General features: G+C 39.1%; 1 pseudogene; it reads right to left on the reverse strand.

Annotated features, from left to right (window-relative positions):
- Positions 1-19191, reverse strand: part of LOC127416373 (androgen-induced gene 1 protein-like) — a 57417-nt pseudogene that overhangs the window by 32897 nt on the left and 5329 nt on the right.

Here is a 19191-nt window from a genome sequence, read left to right on the forward strand (position 1 = left end):
TGGGGACTGCCACATCGGGGGCAGCTGTGTGCCACAGTTGGGTGCTCAGGGGCGGAAAGACCACCGCTGGAGCGCCAATCCTGCAAGGAAAAACCCGTGGATGGTAGTCATGATGGTAGTCGCCCTTGGCGACAAGCAGATGGGGTGCGGGATCTTGAGCCGCACCGGGGCAGGGTGTGCCAGATAGCCTCCGTCTGCTGCTTCATCGTCAAGAACTGCTGGGCAAAGTCCTCGATGGTGTCGCCGAATAGGCCAGCCTGGGAAATGGGGGCAGCAAGAAACTGTGTCTTGTCGGCCTCACCCATCTCGACCAGGTTGAGCCAAAGGTGGCGCTCCTTGACCACTAATGTGGCCATCGTCCACCTGAGAAACCGCACCGTGACCTTCGTCACTCGGAGAGTGAGGTCGGTCGCCGAGCGCAGTTTCTGCATCAAATCTGGGGCGGAACTACCCTCGTGCAGTTCTTTCAATGCCTTGGCTTGGTGGACCTGCAGGAGAGCCATGGCGTGCAGGGCAGAGGCGGCTTGTCCAGCAGCGCTGTAGGCTTTAGCCGTCAGGGACGACATGAGCCTACATGGCTTGGACGGGAGCTTAGGGTGTCCGCGCCAGATGGCGGCGCTCTGCGGGCATAGGTGCACCACGAGCACCTTATCCACCGGGGGAATCGCTGTATAGCCCCTGGCCGCCCCGCCATCGAGGGTAGTGAGTGCGGGGGAACTGCGGAATTGAGGCCGGGCAGTAAAAGGTGCCTCCTACGATTTCGTCAGCTCCTCGTGCACTTCCGGGAAGAAAGGCACTGGAGCGGGGTGTGGCTGCTTTGAGCAGCACCGCAAGCCCAGGAACCAATCATCAAGCCGCAAGGGTTCAGGGGAGAGCGGAGGGTTCCACTCTAACCCGATCCTCGTGGCCGCCCGGGAAAGCATGTCTGTCACTTCGGCATCAGCCTGTGACTGGGCCATCGTCCCCGAGGGGGGTAGCCCAGCTGAGGCTTCTGCGTCCGACTGGATAAGCCCGCTCTCCGATGCTGCACTCGGGAGCTCATCATCTTCGCGGGCTCCGAACAAGAAGCCAGACTCGCCGTGAGATGAGCCGCCGAACTCATCCGGAAGCCCGACTGGGGCAGACGAGCGTGCTGGGGAATGGGAGGTCCACGGGGGGATACCCGGTGGAGGCGATCCCATTGGGGTCCCCAAATCGCCCCCAGTGCTAGCCGCGCTGGCCTCATACCTGTAGGTAGAAGGACCGAGGCGGGGAGCCGCAACGTTGCCATGGTCATGTTCTCGCAATGAGAACATGAACCATCCACAAACGCTGCCTCCGTGTGGGTCGCACCCAGACACGAAAGACAGCGATCATGACTATCCGAAGTTGAGAGATAACGACCTCAACCAGGAATAACACACAATCGGAAAGGCATCTTTAAAAAGACACATCTTTAAAAAGACGTTCCATGTGTGCCGCTCTTTTAGAGAAATATAATCTTTTAGAGGAAAAGGCTCTATCAGAAAATATACTCTCTTTGTTTTCTGCCGAAGCACCCAGGGGCGTTCTCTGCAGTGCACCAGTGCAGAGGAGGGAGAAGCCGCTGAAATGCGCTGTCAGATCCAGCAGAGGTGAATGAACAGTAGAATTCAGCTCAGTGAGCATGACCGTTCGGCTCCGAAGAGAAAATCTGAATGAGTGGTTGCTCACCAGCTCCTTTTATACCCGTATGTCCGGGGGAGTGGCATGCAAATACCACTCGCCAATTTTTATTGGCATTTTATCAAAGACCAGAGGTGTCTCGGGCTCCCAAGAGTGACCCCTAGTGTCACTACATCGACACAACGTCGAGTGAGTGACAGATAGGGAAATAAGGGCTTGTGGGTTTAATCAAAGAACATTCAAATTACTTGTGAAAGTGAAGAAATTAGGACAGAAATATTTTTCTTTTGCATAATATAATATAAATTAATATTATATAATTTAAATCTAATAAAAATATGAGTTTCAAAAACAACAGTGTAAATGTAAAATTTACCAAAACTAAAGTTGACCAAAAAGAGAGACATATTTTAAGTATTTAGAGATATTTTGATATTTGGAACATTATTTTTTAAATATCATTTATACGTTTTTAAAAGCCTTAAAATGAAATCATGTATTCCTATTTTATTATTTGATTTATACAGTATATTTGAAGTTAAATATGAAATATGACAATATATATTTATATGGTAATTAATCGTGAAAGCCCTAAAAGAGACCAATTATCAGCATAGCCCTAAAACAGAAATTAATCATCATAATTATTGGCTTGACAATTAAATGTCAGCCAAATTTCATAAGCGAGACCGGCCTATGTGTAGCATGTGTGTAACTTTTGTGTTATGTGTAGCTCAATATGTGTTTGACAGCCAGTTGCTTCTCATGAAATGTCAGTGTGGAAGTAATGAATCCTGTTCTATATTTGTTGCTTCATCTCTTTGATATATGAAAAATAAAACATAAAATATATTATTTTCTATTATATGCTAATTGTCTTGCAAATGTTTTGAAAATTTGACACTATCTGGGCATTTTGTAGATACATTTGTGATAGATATATGTGCTGGGTCACTAAAGACCCAAGTATTCTGCAAGCAGTCTCTGGCTGAGATGATCTCTTGTTATGACAGGACATTTTGGCTCAGTGTGTCTGGCACAGCTGCAGGGATGCTCTCTGGCAGGCATGGTGGATACAGTGCTGGCATGATGGGGCTTTTTATTTCCCTGTACCAAACAGTTTATTGGTTTGGTAGCTGGTCTTTTGACTATCACATGACAGGACGCTGATCAAGGCTTAATTTTTCCCTCAACACTTTAATACAGATTACTGATCCAGAGCAATGATCCAGGTTTAATTTGTTCTCCATTATGGCTTGCCCTGCCGTAATTTAACCCATAAAGCATTAGAACCTGACCATCGTAATCAGATACTGTATAATCATACAGCATTTGAAAAAATCCAGCTTGAGATGCCAAAGCCTGTAGATGTGACATGTCTTTGTTGTTTTTGAAAATGTAACAGATCTTGGATAAAACATTAGGCTTGCATTATTGTCTCAATTACATTGGCTATGTTCGGAATACCACACTACTCTATTATTGTAGTATATAGTACAGTACACCGTAAAAAAAAAAAAATCCTGTTAAATTTACGGTAAAAAACTGGCAGCTGTGGTTGCCAGAATTTCACCGTTAAAATATGGTAACCACATTTGAGGCTTTACGGGGTGTAATTTTGATGCCTGTATATTTTACGATGCATTACAGTCATTTATACTATTAAATGATAAACTTGATATATTAAACTTCTGAAAATGTAAAAATCTGCTTTTCATTTTATAATGTATTGTAAATCACTATAGTAATTACAGAAGGGCACATGATGACATGAAGTTCATCAATAGTGGCCCTTCCAGGAGCAATGACCAATAAACATGTAGAGACAGTGCTCAGTGTCACACACAAACACTTAACACCATCAGGGTAACACATGTGAAATTAATATAATGCAATAACCATTAACTAAACTACATCAAGTATAACATAGAACACCCCAATGTACACAACTAATATTAAAAATAAGAAGAAACATAACTATTCCCATAAAATATAATGATTCTGGGAATTTTGGGAACGCCAGATTATTGTATTTTACTGTAATTAAAACATTAATTTACTGTAAAAAGTACATGTACTCTCTTGTTAAACATAAAATAAAATACATTTTTACCATTAATTATATGGGAAAATCATATTTTTACATTTAAAAAAATACATTTTTACAACATTTTACCATAAAAATACACGTATTGTCTTTTTAAATATATATATATATATATATATATATAAAACATTTACTGTATATTTTAAGGTAACTTCCTGTTAACCAATTAAATTTTTTTTACTGTAGCAATTTTACAGTCTTTTACCATTAACATTACAGATATTTTTTACAGTGTATGTGTACTGTGCACACTCTGCATGGAACACTGTATCCTGGAAGGATAACTGGAAGTAAAATCAACCATGATTTTTTAACTCTTTTGTGATTCATTATTTGATTTGGATGCCAAATGTTAAGACATTTTTACACAAAATTAGATTAAAAATGCAAAATAACTTATTTATTTCCCAGATGATAACTGAACACCACTCACTGAATGAAACATGCAGGTTTATCATGAAATACCTACTGTATACTGTTCAGTATTCGATATGAAGTAATCTGGTATTCCATTCCGAACATTGCTATTATACTTCATTTGACTTCACTATGAAGGTTTACTTGCAATGAACCATCATTGCATAAGACTTTAGCACATTATGTCTCTAGTAAGTGGCTGGAGGCTTGCCAGAAAAAACAAGCAGATCCCTCTTGTCAGTCTGGGGCTTTAGCAAGTGTTGTGGTTGCCAAGCAAAAAGATAACGCTAACACCAAAGCACAATAACAGAGAAAACAAGCCACTCCATAATGTGGCATAACGCACGCGGTTAAGTCATAATAACTGGAATTTAGGGATCTAGTCATGTTAGGAGAATGCTTATTTAGTGTTCTAACATGCACTCTTGAGCAATACAGCTCTTTCTATATTCACACACACACACACACACACCCTGCCTTTATGATCAACAGTGCAATCGCTGTACTACGCTTTCTGCGACAGTACTGAAATGCCTTGCATTCCTTTGGTTTGCCCGATATAAGATCACAGCGTGCGTCGTCTGACTGTGCATGAAAGAATCCGCGGGTGCATTTTTTATGGAAGATGACTATCGCACAATGTGGACCCAGCCTGTCCTAGAAAATACCACAAAATTGGTGATTTATTTTGCCTCGCTCTGCTTCATTGCATACAAGGAATGGCAAGCTATGGGACAAAAGATTTCACAGGGAAACCTCAGTGGCCATAATGAAGGGGAGCCTTGTTTTAACATGTCATTAAAATGATTCTGCATCTTGCAGCAATATGGGGAATTACAGTCTGGGCTTGTACGGTACCTGTACCCAAGTTGGCAACGACCACCAGGTGGCAATCTGTCAACAGCCACATTAATGGAGAATGGGACCTAATGCATTCAATAATACACATTTGGGCATTGCAATCTTTTCTAGTTGTCAGACAGCCTTTTTGGTGCTTTCAGTAAGTACACTTGGCCAGTATAATAACCGATGGGTTGTTTGCATCCTGCTCACGCGTTTAGAGCCAGAACACAACAGCATTTAAGAGTATTTTGGAAGCATATAATATAAAGTGTAGCAGAGCTTGAAAAATGTCTGGTATAAACAAACACAACTGGTTCTTATAGTTTCAGTATCCTAAAGACAGTCTGGGTAATACCGCTGGTTAAGAAGCCACTAGTCTGTCTGGCACTTCTGAGGTTCCTCTGACAGTAGCAAACCAAACAGAGAAAACACCACTGGAGTGCATCAAAAGCCAGGATCAGTTTAGCACAGCCACGGACGGTGACATTGATCAATTTCAGTTGCATGGATATATTTCTCCTCTTACTCAAATGATGGATTCTTGTTACTGTAAATGGTGAAATGCTTATCCTACCCTGTCTAAAAATACTGGTAGTCACAGCGGGAGCATTCAGTTAGAGACAATTTTCTGAGGAGAGCACTCACCAAATTGACCTGTGGGCACAGCTGTTTTCCACTCTAAACAACAAGCCACAAATCCAGCAGAAGGAATTGTAGAAAAATGCCACAAACAGGTTGATAGACACTTTAAAAGAGGGCCCGCAAAGCCTGGTTCCTCTCAGTGCGAGTTTGTCTTTACAAGTCAAAGGAAGCTATTAGACTTTTAACAACTGGAATTCATTACTGTCCTAGAGTACTTGGTTAAATGGGGTACTCGTGTAAAAATTCTTGCATTTGTGGGAGCAATGGATGATAAAGGGTTACAGTAGTTCACCCAGAATCTAAAGCGTGAAACACAGCACATAGAGTGTAGTCTGATTACCAAATGAATGACTCTTATGAGCCAGTTCCTTTGAATCTACAGTGCAAAAAACAGTGCAAACTGTGTAGTACGATTCCTGAACAAATTACTCTTATGAGTGTTCTTTTGAATCTACACTGCGAAACACAGCGCGACCATAGTAATGCGGTTCCCGAATGAATGACTCTTATAAGCCAGTTCTTTTTAGTGAATCTGACCTTTAAATCAGGCAGTGCAATTACTGACTGGCTGTTCATATGACAATGTGTAGTTAAAGATCGGCCTACACATTAAAAGGTTTGTTGTAATCAGTGGATTTTTTTGTATGATTAATTAATGAATAAAATATGCTAGCATATTTTATCTAGCACAATATATAGCTACAGTCAGATTTTCAGACTCCTTGCAATAGTGTGTCTGCTCTCAATCTGATTTTATTCATTTTCAATTTATTTATTAAATGTATTTAATCTCAACAAAAGTCTGAAATTTCATTAAAATGTCTGTGTAAACATGCCTTTAACAAGAATTGTATTAATTTGTTAGGCTAAATCTGTTCTGTTGAAATCTGAAATTACTGATATAAATAATGGAGTGTCTGTTTGCACTCCGGTGTAAATAGCATCTGCCACACAGTGCAGCTATTTGCACCCCAACAGTCTGGTGAAACCACACAAATACACAACAAACCAGTCAATAGATGTCGCTGCAGTGGCGTGGGGTGTAAAGACGGTGTGTGAATGTGTACTGTCGTCCTAGCGACCGCGGTTCGAGTCCACATTTTGTCACACTCTTTTTCCCAGCCAATTTCCTGTTTCCACTCTTAATATTTCCTTTAATACTACTTGTAATAATAGATCAAAAATGAATATAAATGTTGATTTTATCGCAGTGATTTAGTCACGGTGAATGTCGAGGAGTGCAGAGAAGGGTTTGATCTGGAGGTGGGGTCTGACGATCGCACTCGTTCCCACAGCTCGGCATCAATTGTGTGCAGATTGCATCACTGTATTACTAATATTGTAGTAACCATATTTTTTTTGGCAGAAACCATAGTTTTAATGCAATTAACCATGGTGTTAGTACAGTAATATGATGGTAATATAGTAACCATGATTAATTTTGTGGTTACTTTAAATTTACAAAAAATACCATGGTGAAACCATGGTTACTGTAGTACAACCAAGGTTATTTTTTCTAAGGTAAAGTTAGGGTTAGGTTTAGGGTAGGGGTTAGTCTGTGGGACTCTAAATAATCACAATAAACACACTGTAGTGATGCCCATACTGTATGTTAACATTTAAGTATGGGTGAAAATAGTATCTACCATTATTTGCACCAGGGTTGGGATGCAAATAATATCTGCCACTATTTGCACTGGGATGTAAATAGCATATACCATTATTTGCACCAGGGTGCAAATAGCATCTGACAATAAATAATATTTATTTCTCAAGTAAGAATAATCAATGGAACTCTGTACGATAAATTCCATATGATTCCCATCCCTAGACACAAGGGTGACTAAATGATGATTTTTGGGTTAAGTATACCTTTAAGACTACCCATTAAGGTTAAGCTTATCAAACCGTAATATGATAGTAAATACTGATGATGTTGCCTTTGAACTTATGATTAATTAGTATAAACAAGTGCCTCCGAGGTCACGCTGTGGAAAGGAAATTGCTATGTATCATGTTTGTTTCCCCCAAACAATTAGCAGCCTGAATAAAGGCTTGCAGAGAACTTGGGGTTATTTAGCACAGGTAATCAGTCATAAAAGCCCCTGAGCACAATGACCTGTATCATTTAAAGCTACAGTGAACCTATCAGCTGAATTAATTATGAGGAAAGTTAAACGCTAAGAGCTCAGACCGGGCATGTTCTAGTGATTCCACTGGTCTAGAAAATACCTTTACTTTGGATGACAGAACATCTGCCTCTTCAGTGCTTTTTTACTTCCGTTTTGAGTTGTTTCAAGCCTGGTCGTTTGAATAGGTTTTCTAAGGAGGTGTAAGATGTTTATTTGTGATACGTGTTTCAAATGAGGTGCTTTGAACATGGAGGCTGCTCAGTGGGAGGCATTGGCTTTAACAATAGAGCGGCACAAGGCTCTTCTGACAGGCCTCTCTCTGCAGTGGAGTAATTACACAGTGGAGATGGGATTATTGTCAGAGATGCTTTGACGCAGGTAAACTGTCTCCCGACGATGCCATGAAAGTCTAGCGTAGGCCTCTTCTGGTGCTGATGAAGTAGCTCTGTTCTGATTGTTATTGCCACATTAAGAGTCCTGATAGGCTTGACAAATATACGGCAATGGCTTTGACAGTCTTATCTTTCTCCCTTCTGTCACTTCTTCCTGCATGTATAGTTGTTCTAGTGATTTAATTAATATTCACAAATATTTGCATGTGTCTAAAATATCATCTAGAAAGTTCCCTAAAGTTTCAAAGGACTTTTATTGCCATATGCCTTCAAGCCTTTTTGTGAGCCAAATGCAACATAACAAGCGTAACAAATCTGTCTTATGTATATAAATAAAATTAATATAAAAGGAATAGTTCACAGGATAATTAAAATTGTCCTGTTAAGAAATTTTGAAGAATTTTCACACAGGTCTTTTCCATACAACAACAGTTCATATTAGTGACTCGAGAACTGCTTAAACCTGATCATTGTGTCAGTGAAAATAATTTAAGAACCGGATCAATCTGACTCATGAACCAGATCACTTCGATTTATTTAAAAGAGCAGGCTTGAGGCAAATATTTTTTCAAGAATCAGACGGGTCTGGTTGAACTCAATAAGCACATTTACATGCACTTTGAAATTTCGATTTTAAGCAAGACTAAAATTTTATGTAGACGTTTTAGTCCGACTGGAATTGAACCAGTCCAATTTTTGCAAAGTTGGACTAACAGACCTAGATAATGCAATTTTAGTTTGGCTTCATCCAGCATGCACGTTAATCAGACCAGAACTAGCACTTTGTCCTGCACTATTTGAGTTTGTTTTGCCCTAATTTGTGAGGTGTAAAGGATGCCGTCAGGTTTCACATCGTATAAATGCTCAGTGTAGATATGACCGCAGCTCAGACAGGACTCTCGACTGATTGTACTTCCTTGTTTCGGCCCAACAGTAACAAGGCTTAGTCACTCTGTTACTTTGTCGGAGTAGCCTGTGAATAGAAGAGTGTTGCCATGGCAGCATGGGTAAACAAACAATTGTGGTACCATGGAATGCTTCAAAATATTTACAATGGAGTAACCCTCCTTAGGTCGGCGCATAGCAGGCGGGAGAATCTGGAACTTTTGCACATCACAAATTGTTCTCAGCTGTAAGGTACTCCTCTCCTCTGGGTCAACCCTAAGCAACCCACATTACACAGATCACAAGGCCTCTGTTGCTCCATATGCTAAAAAAATACACAATTGCCTGAGGCAGTGGTTTTCAATCCTGGTCCTGCAGTACCCCAGCACTGCAAATTTTGGAGGTTTCCCTTATTTAACAAAACTGATTCAATTCATCAAGACTTTAAATGGGTTTTTCAGATAAGGGAGACATCCAAAATGAGCAGAGCTGGGGTACTCTTGAACCAGGATTGAGAACTACAACTCTAGGAACTGGATGTGCCATGTTGACACTGTGCTTTGTCCCATGTGTTCTTTAAACTATGAAGTACTAACAACAACCACGAAAACAACATTACTATAACTTCATTTTTGCAAACTGACTTTTTACGTACCTCGGTCTACATATCTTGCAGTTTCCTAAATTAACATTAGAGGCGCTACAACAACTGTATGTTTTATTCATTTTCACACAAATCATGACTACAAAGGCTGATTATGACTTTATAAACACTTATATTTCACACTGTTACTTACACACTGCTATGTTATGATATCCAAACACGTTTACTATAATGCATCACTTGAAAAACAATACATTTTAATGCTTGCATTACTGACCCAGCTATTATAAAACGTATTCTAGTGTGATTAGGTTCCACGGTAGCTCACCTGATAGATAAGGCTTTGAACTCTGAAGTCTGTGGTTCAAGCCCACCTAAACATGCAAGCTGACATGTGAGACAAAAGTGTCATAGAAGCAACACAAAATGATGTGGTTGCTTCAGAAAATGTGCTTTTCATTTCATATTTTGTTTTTGGACAGTTGGTTAGGTTTAGGCGTTGGTTAAGGGTAAGGATATCTGTTTGTTTCTACCTCTCATTTGACTTTAGATCACTATTGGTTAGATTTAGGTTACAGTTTTAGGTTAGGGAGGTACATTTTACCCATTAAAACCTCCATCTAATATTCACCTTAAACACCTTGTCTGATAAAGACACCATTTCACTCGCTTCTGGTACCCCCTGCTGGACATTTCACTAGGAAACGGCAACGAAATGTGTACTTGGGCACGTAATTTTGCCACGGTCAGGTAATTTTCATGAGATCAGGCTGACTTTCTTGGTACCTATACTATAGCATTTACATTTGAAAAAAGCTGCTCGTTCTCCACCATTACTTATTTTTAAAAACTTTTCGAATATGGCAAATCCGTGGCCTTATAGGATAGTAAAGTGTCCACTGGTTGCATACTTCAGATTATTATCTACTGTATTACATATACTGAATTTTTGGACATCCTACTCAGTGGCTTCTCAGGGTCATTATTTAGTGTGGGGCACAAACAATCACTTTACAATCAATAATTTGACCGATCAAAAAGAAACAAGAAAAATATTTTAACCTAGTGCATCAGTCTTGACTTCACTCTTTGTCCCTCACATTCCTACTGTGCATATGCGCTGTTTATTCCCTGGTATTAATATGGGTATTAGATGCGTATTAACTGGCACCATCATCATTTACACCTGGTATTGTGCGTCGCTTTTGTGTTTAGATTTTGAGTAGAGGGTATCTGATTTCACGACTGCATACATTAATCATTACTTCAGTGTGTTAATTAGTGCCCGACCAATTTATATCACAGATATATCGGTATCGGCGTATATGTTTTCCGATATGCGCAGATATGAAAACTTTTTTTTCAGAACATATAATGCAGAAAACAATGCTTGGGGTGATTTAGAATAGGTATATGATAATAATGTCAAATATTCTTTGATAAAAATATTTAAGAAAGCAGCCTTCCGAGTACCTTTGCATAGTCATATCGGTGAACAATCCACATAGAAAAGGTCTGTTTTCATTCCAGCTCAAAAATGAACTATATCGGCCACCATATCTGTGAATTTTCCCCCTCTAAAATCGGTATTGTATCGGTCTTAAAAATTCCATTTCGTTCGGGCCCATAATAAAAAGAAAACACAAAAAAAGCAGCGCATCATTCCAGCCAATTATGCATGCATTTAATATAAGCGCAAACATCACGTTTAGAGCAGAATTGTCCATTATTTTAGTGGAGTAACTAAATGAGCTTCACAGATGTGCTTCTCATGTTACACTTTTATGTTCACATCAGGGACTGTGAAGTTCTGTGAACTTGTGCATGTGTGTTTGCACTTTAACCGGCAAATTTTAAAAACCTCGTTTTAACACAGCGGTTGATTGACAGGTAGAAGCTTCACACTAGAACTCATTGGTTTCACTGGACTCAAACAAGGGAAGTCAAAAAATCATAAAAGCTTACAGTATCTACTGTCATGTATATGCCATTATAATAGATGCTATGCCCCTCAATGCCCTAGTACTTATAAAATGAAAACAAGTATGACTGATAAAAATAGACCATGACAGAAATTTTACAGAGAAATTTTGGGCAACCTCTGAACATGATGCCAAACATCCCTAAAAATTTAATCTCTGCACAAAACACCACTAAGACGTGCACATCCACATCAAAAAAGCTCAAGTGACTGTGAAATGTAACCACAAATAGGCAAATCGTCAAAGGGTGTGCATTTTATCTCACTAACTTGAATGAGCAGCATAACAAAACTAATAAAAACAGACTCCCAATATTTAGCAGTCATTGATATCTAATACAAACAATGCATCAACAACACAACACCTATGGCATACAATTCAATGAAATGGTGAACGGTGCTTAACTAATCCAACCAACAGCACATTAGCAAAAAAGTTTGCTTTTAAAACTTACCAGTGAAGTTCACTACGCAGGTCTGCAGTCAAGAGCGGTAACTTCCGATGCTCATGTCAACAGCTTGACATAAATATGATCAAAGCTTTTGATTGGCTCATGGGCAAAGGCAAACTAGCCCCTCAGGACATCGTTAAATGCTCGTTGCACATGCGCATGACATTCTCCAGATCTCCATTGATTAACATTGAGGATGAAGGGCTAGCCCCACGCATAGGAAATGAGAATGTTTAAATGGCTTTTACGCAACATACCTTAAAATAATAGAATTTCTCAAAATAATATATACCTTTTTCTTGTATAATGGACATAAAATACATTTAAGTTGCGGAAAATATATTATTTCTTCAAATAAATGTATGATGATGCCATGCAATTTGCACAAATGCGCCACCTCTGGTGGGGCTTAGCCCCACTTGCCCCTAATGTAGAGACGTGGCTGATCCTACTGATTTGACATACTGCTTTTTGCATATTGTGTAGAAGGGAAGTACTCCTATTCGCAAATGCACTTTTTTCAAGTTTTTGAATGTGATGACAGCTCCTGTGAGATAGCAAAGTGTTCACTGGTTGCACACTTCAGAATCTCAGCAGAAGCAGTACAGTAAGTCATCCGGCTCTTGTTCACCTACTGTATCATTAATAATGAGTATTCTGGGGGCCTGGGTAGCTCAGTGGTAAAATACGCTGGCTACCACCCCTGGAGTTCGCCAGTTCGAATCCAGTTCGCTAGTTCGCTAGTTGAGCATGGTTGCTGCGGTGGATGGCGTGAAGCCTCCACACGCACTATGTCTCCATGGCAACGCACTCAACAAGCCATGTGATAAGATGCGCGGGTTGACAGTCTCAGACGCGGAGGCAACTGGGATTCGTCCTCCGCCGCCCGGACTGAGGCGAATCACTACGCGACCACGAGGACTTAAAAAGCACATTGGGAATTGGACATTCCAAATTGGGAGAAAAAAAAAAAAAAATGAAATTAAAAAAATGTTAACACATGGCTAGAATCAACTCCGTGCTTTCTAATGTAATCATAATGTGTCTTCATTATTAATTATTACAAATGTTTAAAAGTCAAAAACCCTGTGGAAAATCTAATTGCATGTGATTTCACAATGCCACTGTGCATTTAATATAGAGACAATTTTTGATTAGGCTCACAAAGGTTGCATTCATGTTGATTAATAACTGAGACATGTTTCCCTAGCAACCACCATGTATGTTGTCATTGGCCCCAGGCTATACCCAAGTCAATTTAATACATCCTGTGCTTAGCGACGACTGAGACATCCATTCCACATTTCCAGTAATAGCCTCATTCTGTGTTGTATTTCCTATCAATCTATCAGAAGCCTCTAGGTCCCAAAACCTCTTTCCCAAGACCACTTCAGCAGATTAAAAAAGGATTCAATAAGGAACCGTTTAGGCTATTAAAAATCTCTTGTGGAGGCTCTTCTAGACTAATTGCAGTGAGGTTGGTTCAGTTCTACAGAAAGAGTAACTGGATATTTTAATGCTTCATTAATGACAATGTTGACAATGAGTTTTACAATTAAAAGATTTAACAATGAGTTTTTATTTTCCAAAAAATCTATAGGGGAGCTATTTCTCAAACTATTTTCTCCTGTTCTCCAGAGAATATGTCTCAAGTGTAGTGTAGTTTATTTATTTATTTATTTATTTATTTTTAATAATAGGCACCTTGCATACAAAAAAACAAAACAAACAAAAAAAAAAAACATTTCCACCATTACTACCCAGGAAGAAATATAATAGTTCATAGCAGTCCCAATAGTGGGACATGTTGTCACACTTTTGTATATGGGGTGAGCAGTCACAGTGAAACCTGCCATTAAACAGCCTGTTACAGTTTGTTATATTTTGTCAGCAAAATTTAAACCATAAAATACAAAGCAATTCATGAAACAACAAAAGGTTTGCAATTTGATTTTCCACAGGGTTTTGACTTCAGCAATATTTCAGTGGTAACAAAAATATCAAATCATTGTTTTGACCAAAAATACTGTAATTAATCAATTTTAAACATTTAAAACACATAGGACAACCAGACACTTTAAGAAAAATACCCTTGTTCTGAGAACAAAATCTACCTCCATTATATGGTTAGCCCTTGCCTGAATGTATGCTAGTTTCGTACAAGGTGTTTCAAACCAACATACAAAGCAAATGCTTAAAAAAACATGTGTTTTCATAAATGAATGTTTGACTCAAAATCTTGCAGTTACTGAGACACAGCCCTTGTGAAAACTTCCCCATGTAACAACAAGCCCCCGTCTCCCCAACACTGTTGCTCAGTGGTGCAAACAGAGCCACTGTTGAGAACAAGTGTGTAGTCGGTTTTGAGATTAGCTACAGTAATTACTCACAAACTAATATTGCAGCCACACTCAGCATTCCAAATGGCCATAAGTCATCAATCTCACCTGTCATGAAAACGAGAAATGTCACTACTTGACCCCACCTGAGAACTTTTGTTCCATTTGATTGAAATCAACTATTGCACAACCCCTACCGACTATTTTCACATCTGACGTCAATGTGGCCCAAGAGATTGAAAAGAACAAAATGTGCTTTTTTCTTTGTTCCAACCTGGGAGTGAAGACTTTTTTGACATTTATATTCTGTGAAAATATAATTGTTACTTTATAATGACATTTATAATGTCAGTGATTTGGAATAAACATATTGTACAGTCTTGTAATTTCTAGTATGGAAAAAGCAATTTCACTCACCATGCCATGGTTTAGCCACTGAGGTATAAAGTTGTCCAGAAGTCTTGGGTAGACCAAGTCTCTGTCGTACAGGTGCAGAGTCCAGAACATAGTCACCACAAACTGGATGGCAAAAAATAAAATAAAAGGAGATGCAGGTGATAGCAAAAACATGTTACTTTTTTTGCAATTTAGGTTCATTTTAGCTGCCTATTAAGGTTGAGTAAAGTATAATAGTAGATGCCCCCAAAGAGCCTCATGGTGCCTACAAAAGGACTCGGCATACTGACCCAAGTAAAAAGTCCCCAACCTCAAGTCTGTACAATATTCTGGTGCTGAGATATGAGTGTTGTTATCCGGTTGCTAGGCTGTTTCATCTCATTGCCAAGATGTTTGTGAATAACTGTAAAAAGAAAGTATGACTGATGGGTGAATAAAGCGTGACTGAAAGATAGAGAGACAGACAGACAGACAGACAGATAGACATATAGATCTATAGATAGTTAGAAATTATATAGCACACCAAGTCCGAACAGTCTGAAGGTCTGTGCCAAGTTTGGTGGATGTCACTTGAAAGCTGTAGGAGGAGTTACATTTAATTTAGTCTTTGTTTAGAGATTTCAGAAAAGCCCTATTAAGCCTAATGTCTAGAATAGTATATTGACTTAAAGAGATAGTTCACCCAAAAATGAAAATTCTCTCATCATTTACTCACCCTCCTGGCATCCCAGATGTGTATGACTTTTTTTCTCCTGCAAAACACAAGTGAAGATTTTTAGAAGAATATTTCAGCTCTGTAGGTCCATACAATGCAAGTGTTAAAAATTTTTAAGCTCTAAAATCCACATAAAGGAAGCATAAAAGCAATCCATAAGACTCCAGTGATTAAATCCATGTGTTCAGACACGATATGATAGGTGTGGGTGAGAAACAGATAAATATTTAAGTCATTTTTTATAATAAATTATCCTCTCTGCCCATTAGGGGGCGATATGCATGAACAATCACCAAAAACAGAATGAGTAAGAGAAGAAAAAATGACTTAAATATTTCTCAACCACACCTATCATATCACTTCAGAAGATATGGATTGAACAACCAGGGTCATCTGGAGTACTTTTATGTTGCCCTTATGTAGAATTTGGCACCCATTCACTTGTATAGTGTGGACCTTACTGAAATATTCTTCTAAAAATCTTTGTTTGTGTTAAGCAGATGAAATAAAGTCATACACATCTGGGATGGTATGAGGGTGAGTAAATGATGAGAGAATTTTCTCTTTTTTTACTATCCCTATTTTTTACTATCCCTTTAATCAAGCCAACATAATTATATGATTGCCCCTCAGCTAGCAATACAAAAGTAATTGGTTCTCGAATGTTATCAGGTGTCAGCCATCTCAATTATAAACTTTAATGTAATGAGCTAAAAAGTGAAAATGCAACAACATTACTTCTTTAGAGAAACTCGATAAAATTTTAGACCTCTTACTCCCTGAAAAGATTTTAAATGGAGCCCATCCCTTGCCTGAGATTCCCAGCAGGTCTTCCAGCAGCCTGCCTCATGCCAGCACACTCATTATGCTAAAATAAACTCTTGTCTAATATCCTCTTTGATTCTCCCATCTAAAGGACACAATCTCTGTGCAAAACCATGACAAGCAGTAAAACCAGCTACGAGCACAGCAAAATGACATGTGGAGCTCATATTTTTTTATCAGCATACCATAATTAATCCCTGAGAGCTGACTTTTTCTCCCTGCTTTTATCTGGTACTTACTTGAAGCTAGAGATGCCTTCTGAAAGAAAGACAGTGTTAAGCTTACAAGGACATCTCATATGCTGTTTAAAAACAAGCATGTTGGTGTTGAGCATGCAGGCCTTGTGAAAAACTATTTGAAGTCCCAGGCTCTCTGAGAAGCTGCTTCGGGAGCAAGGAATTCCACATCCCCTGCCATAATCCTGAACTGTTCAAATGATATTTGCATTAATGGGCCTCATTTATGGATTTGACAGATTCCTGTTTGGATTGGTTGTCTCAGATTATGTTGTAGGGCTCTGGTTTTCAGTAAAGGCTTGGATGATGGTTGCCATTCCCACATAAACGGTCAGCACTATGAGGTTAGAGCTTGTGAAAGAGAACTGTTGTGCTTTTGAAGCAAATTTCAAGAGAACGGTTGGACTTCATCTTGAAAGCGCTAGTTAAATAAGTTCACTGCCGGACAGGTGATTTATTTAGATTTGCCTGTTCCTCTCTCTCTCTCTCTCTCTCTCTCTCTCTCTCTCTCTCTCTCTCTCTCATTGAGAAATGTCGATAAACCACATGGCACACTGCAAAACCTTTCTATTACCCTTCTGAAAAGATAGCAGGACTGGTTTGTGCTGGTCTGAGACTAGCAAAACTTTTATTCTGATCTTTTCAGCAGACTATCCAGCCAAGCTAGCTGCAGTAAGTGTACGGCTGTATCCCTTGCCACAGACTAAGGTTGTTAAGTGGAAAGTGCAGAATTGTGTCCCACTTTGTCCCAATGTACAAAGCAGAAGAGTTGAGGCGTATACTGTATCATGATGCCTTAGAAACCACTAATATGTGCCAGGAAGTGACCTGGCAAATGCTAACAAGTATGCATATCACTCAAACACAGTAGAGCTTGTTTCCCAATATTAATGGCAGCATTAATGATGCTCATTGTGATGGCTGTAAGTTGAGCCACATGCCCAGCACTTAGAATGAGGGCCAGGGCCAAGCCAAGCATCAATTTGGTGTTTGTGTCATGACAGTCTGGCTGCTAAGTTTTTACAAGCTAACAAGCAATCCCATTAAGTCACCACTGCTTAAAGGTCTATTTATATGATTCTGAATAACTTTTGTAATATTACACATTGCTCTATTTACTATATTAATAGTGAGATTGATGTTTACATAGAAAAACAATGGAAAAGCAGTGCAGACAGATACAAAAATACTTTCTTGCTCACAAGTCATAGTGATGTCTTATTTGTGAGTGAATCATTCTGTTGAGTCAGATCTTTTTAATGAATCAGTAAAAATGGTTCACAAATTGGTCTGAATAATTCATTAGTGAATCAGTCTGAATTTGTGTGATTTTTAAAATAAAAAAAAATTATTCAATAATGAAAGACATAAAACACAAAAAATTGTTGAAAAGTGTGTGAACCCTGTATTAGAAATCCTTTGCAATGAAATGTGGATTGCCCATGTCTGTTTCATTAAAATAAAATAAGTGGAGTCAATTTTCATTCGACTTGAAGTTTGACACTGTCCTGTGACTCCCTGCAAAAATAGCCAGCCAGGGGAAAAGCGGGATATTTGTGAGCACAATTTAAATATTTTCCATGTAATTATCTGATGGCCATCACACACACAAACAGAAACAGCATTTCCTCCTCCACTTCAGAGAACAGGATCTTGTTGCACAGCTCATTGTGCGGCAGTGCCATTGAACCCAGAGCAGATAGATGACTTGGCATTTGCAAAGCAAATGGACTGTACATTAAAGACAATATGTGTTGGTGTCCGTAGTCCCCTTATGCAAAGCAGCATGTGAGGATGTGCCCTGATATAGCGGTATGTGCTGAGAGAATACAGATGCTGTCTGACCTGACCTGCAGGCTCAGGACTTTTCCATCAACTTCCCTATTGTACCTTTAATGTATTAGATGATTCAGTGTTTTGATGGTCTAAATACCTAAAGGCACCTAATGTCTAATTACGTCTGATAAAAAAGACTAAACATCACCTACTTGTCTAAAGTAATTATGCCTCCTCTTAGTGCCTGAAGTGTCAATCTAAAGGGATCTTGGGGGGAGAGGATTAAAACAAATAACATTTGTGTGCTCTAGGACAAACATGTTCCCCAAGCCGGATTAACTGCAGACAGACAGACAGACAGACAGATAGACAGATGCATAGATACATAGATCTAAGAAGTGGCATCATTGTTGTTTTTAATGCTAAAAATGAATGCATTGGTCAGGCATTTACAGTATGCCGTATTTTACCTTCTGCGCCCCATGCCAATGTGCTCATTACACAAATCTCATTTTTTAGATCTGCTGAATGATTGCTCGAAACAAGTTTTGAATAGTTTTCCTGTGGTTTCAGACATCTTAATGTCAATGACATGTGTGGGTGGGGAAGGGCAACTCCAGACAAAGTATTGCATTCATGTTTTGTTACAGTACTGTTTTTTTTCCTTTCCCACACATTAACAATGGAACTTGATGGCTCAGAGAGTTTACAGTAGGTTCACACACTTTAAACTAACCATACCATGTCACCACCAGCCAATGACTTTTGCTGATTTTTATGTACAAATAAAAAAATCCTAAGGATG

The sequence above is a fragment of the Myxocyprinus asiaticus genome, chromosome 25 (assembly GCF_019703515.2).
Source record: "Myxocyprinus asiaticus isolate MX2 ecotype Aquarium Trade chromosome 25, UBuf_Myxa_2, whole genome shotgun sequence".
Classification (NCBI taxonomy): domain Eukaryota; kingdom Metazoa; phylum Chordata; class Actinopteri; order Cypriniformes; family Catostomidae; genus Myxocyprinus; species Myxocyprinus asiaticus.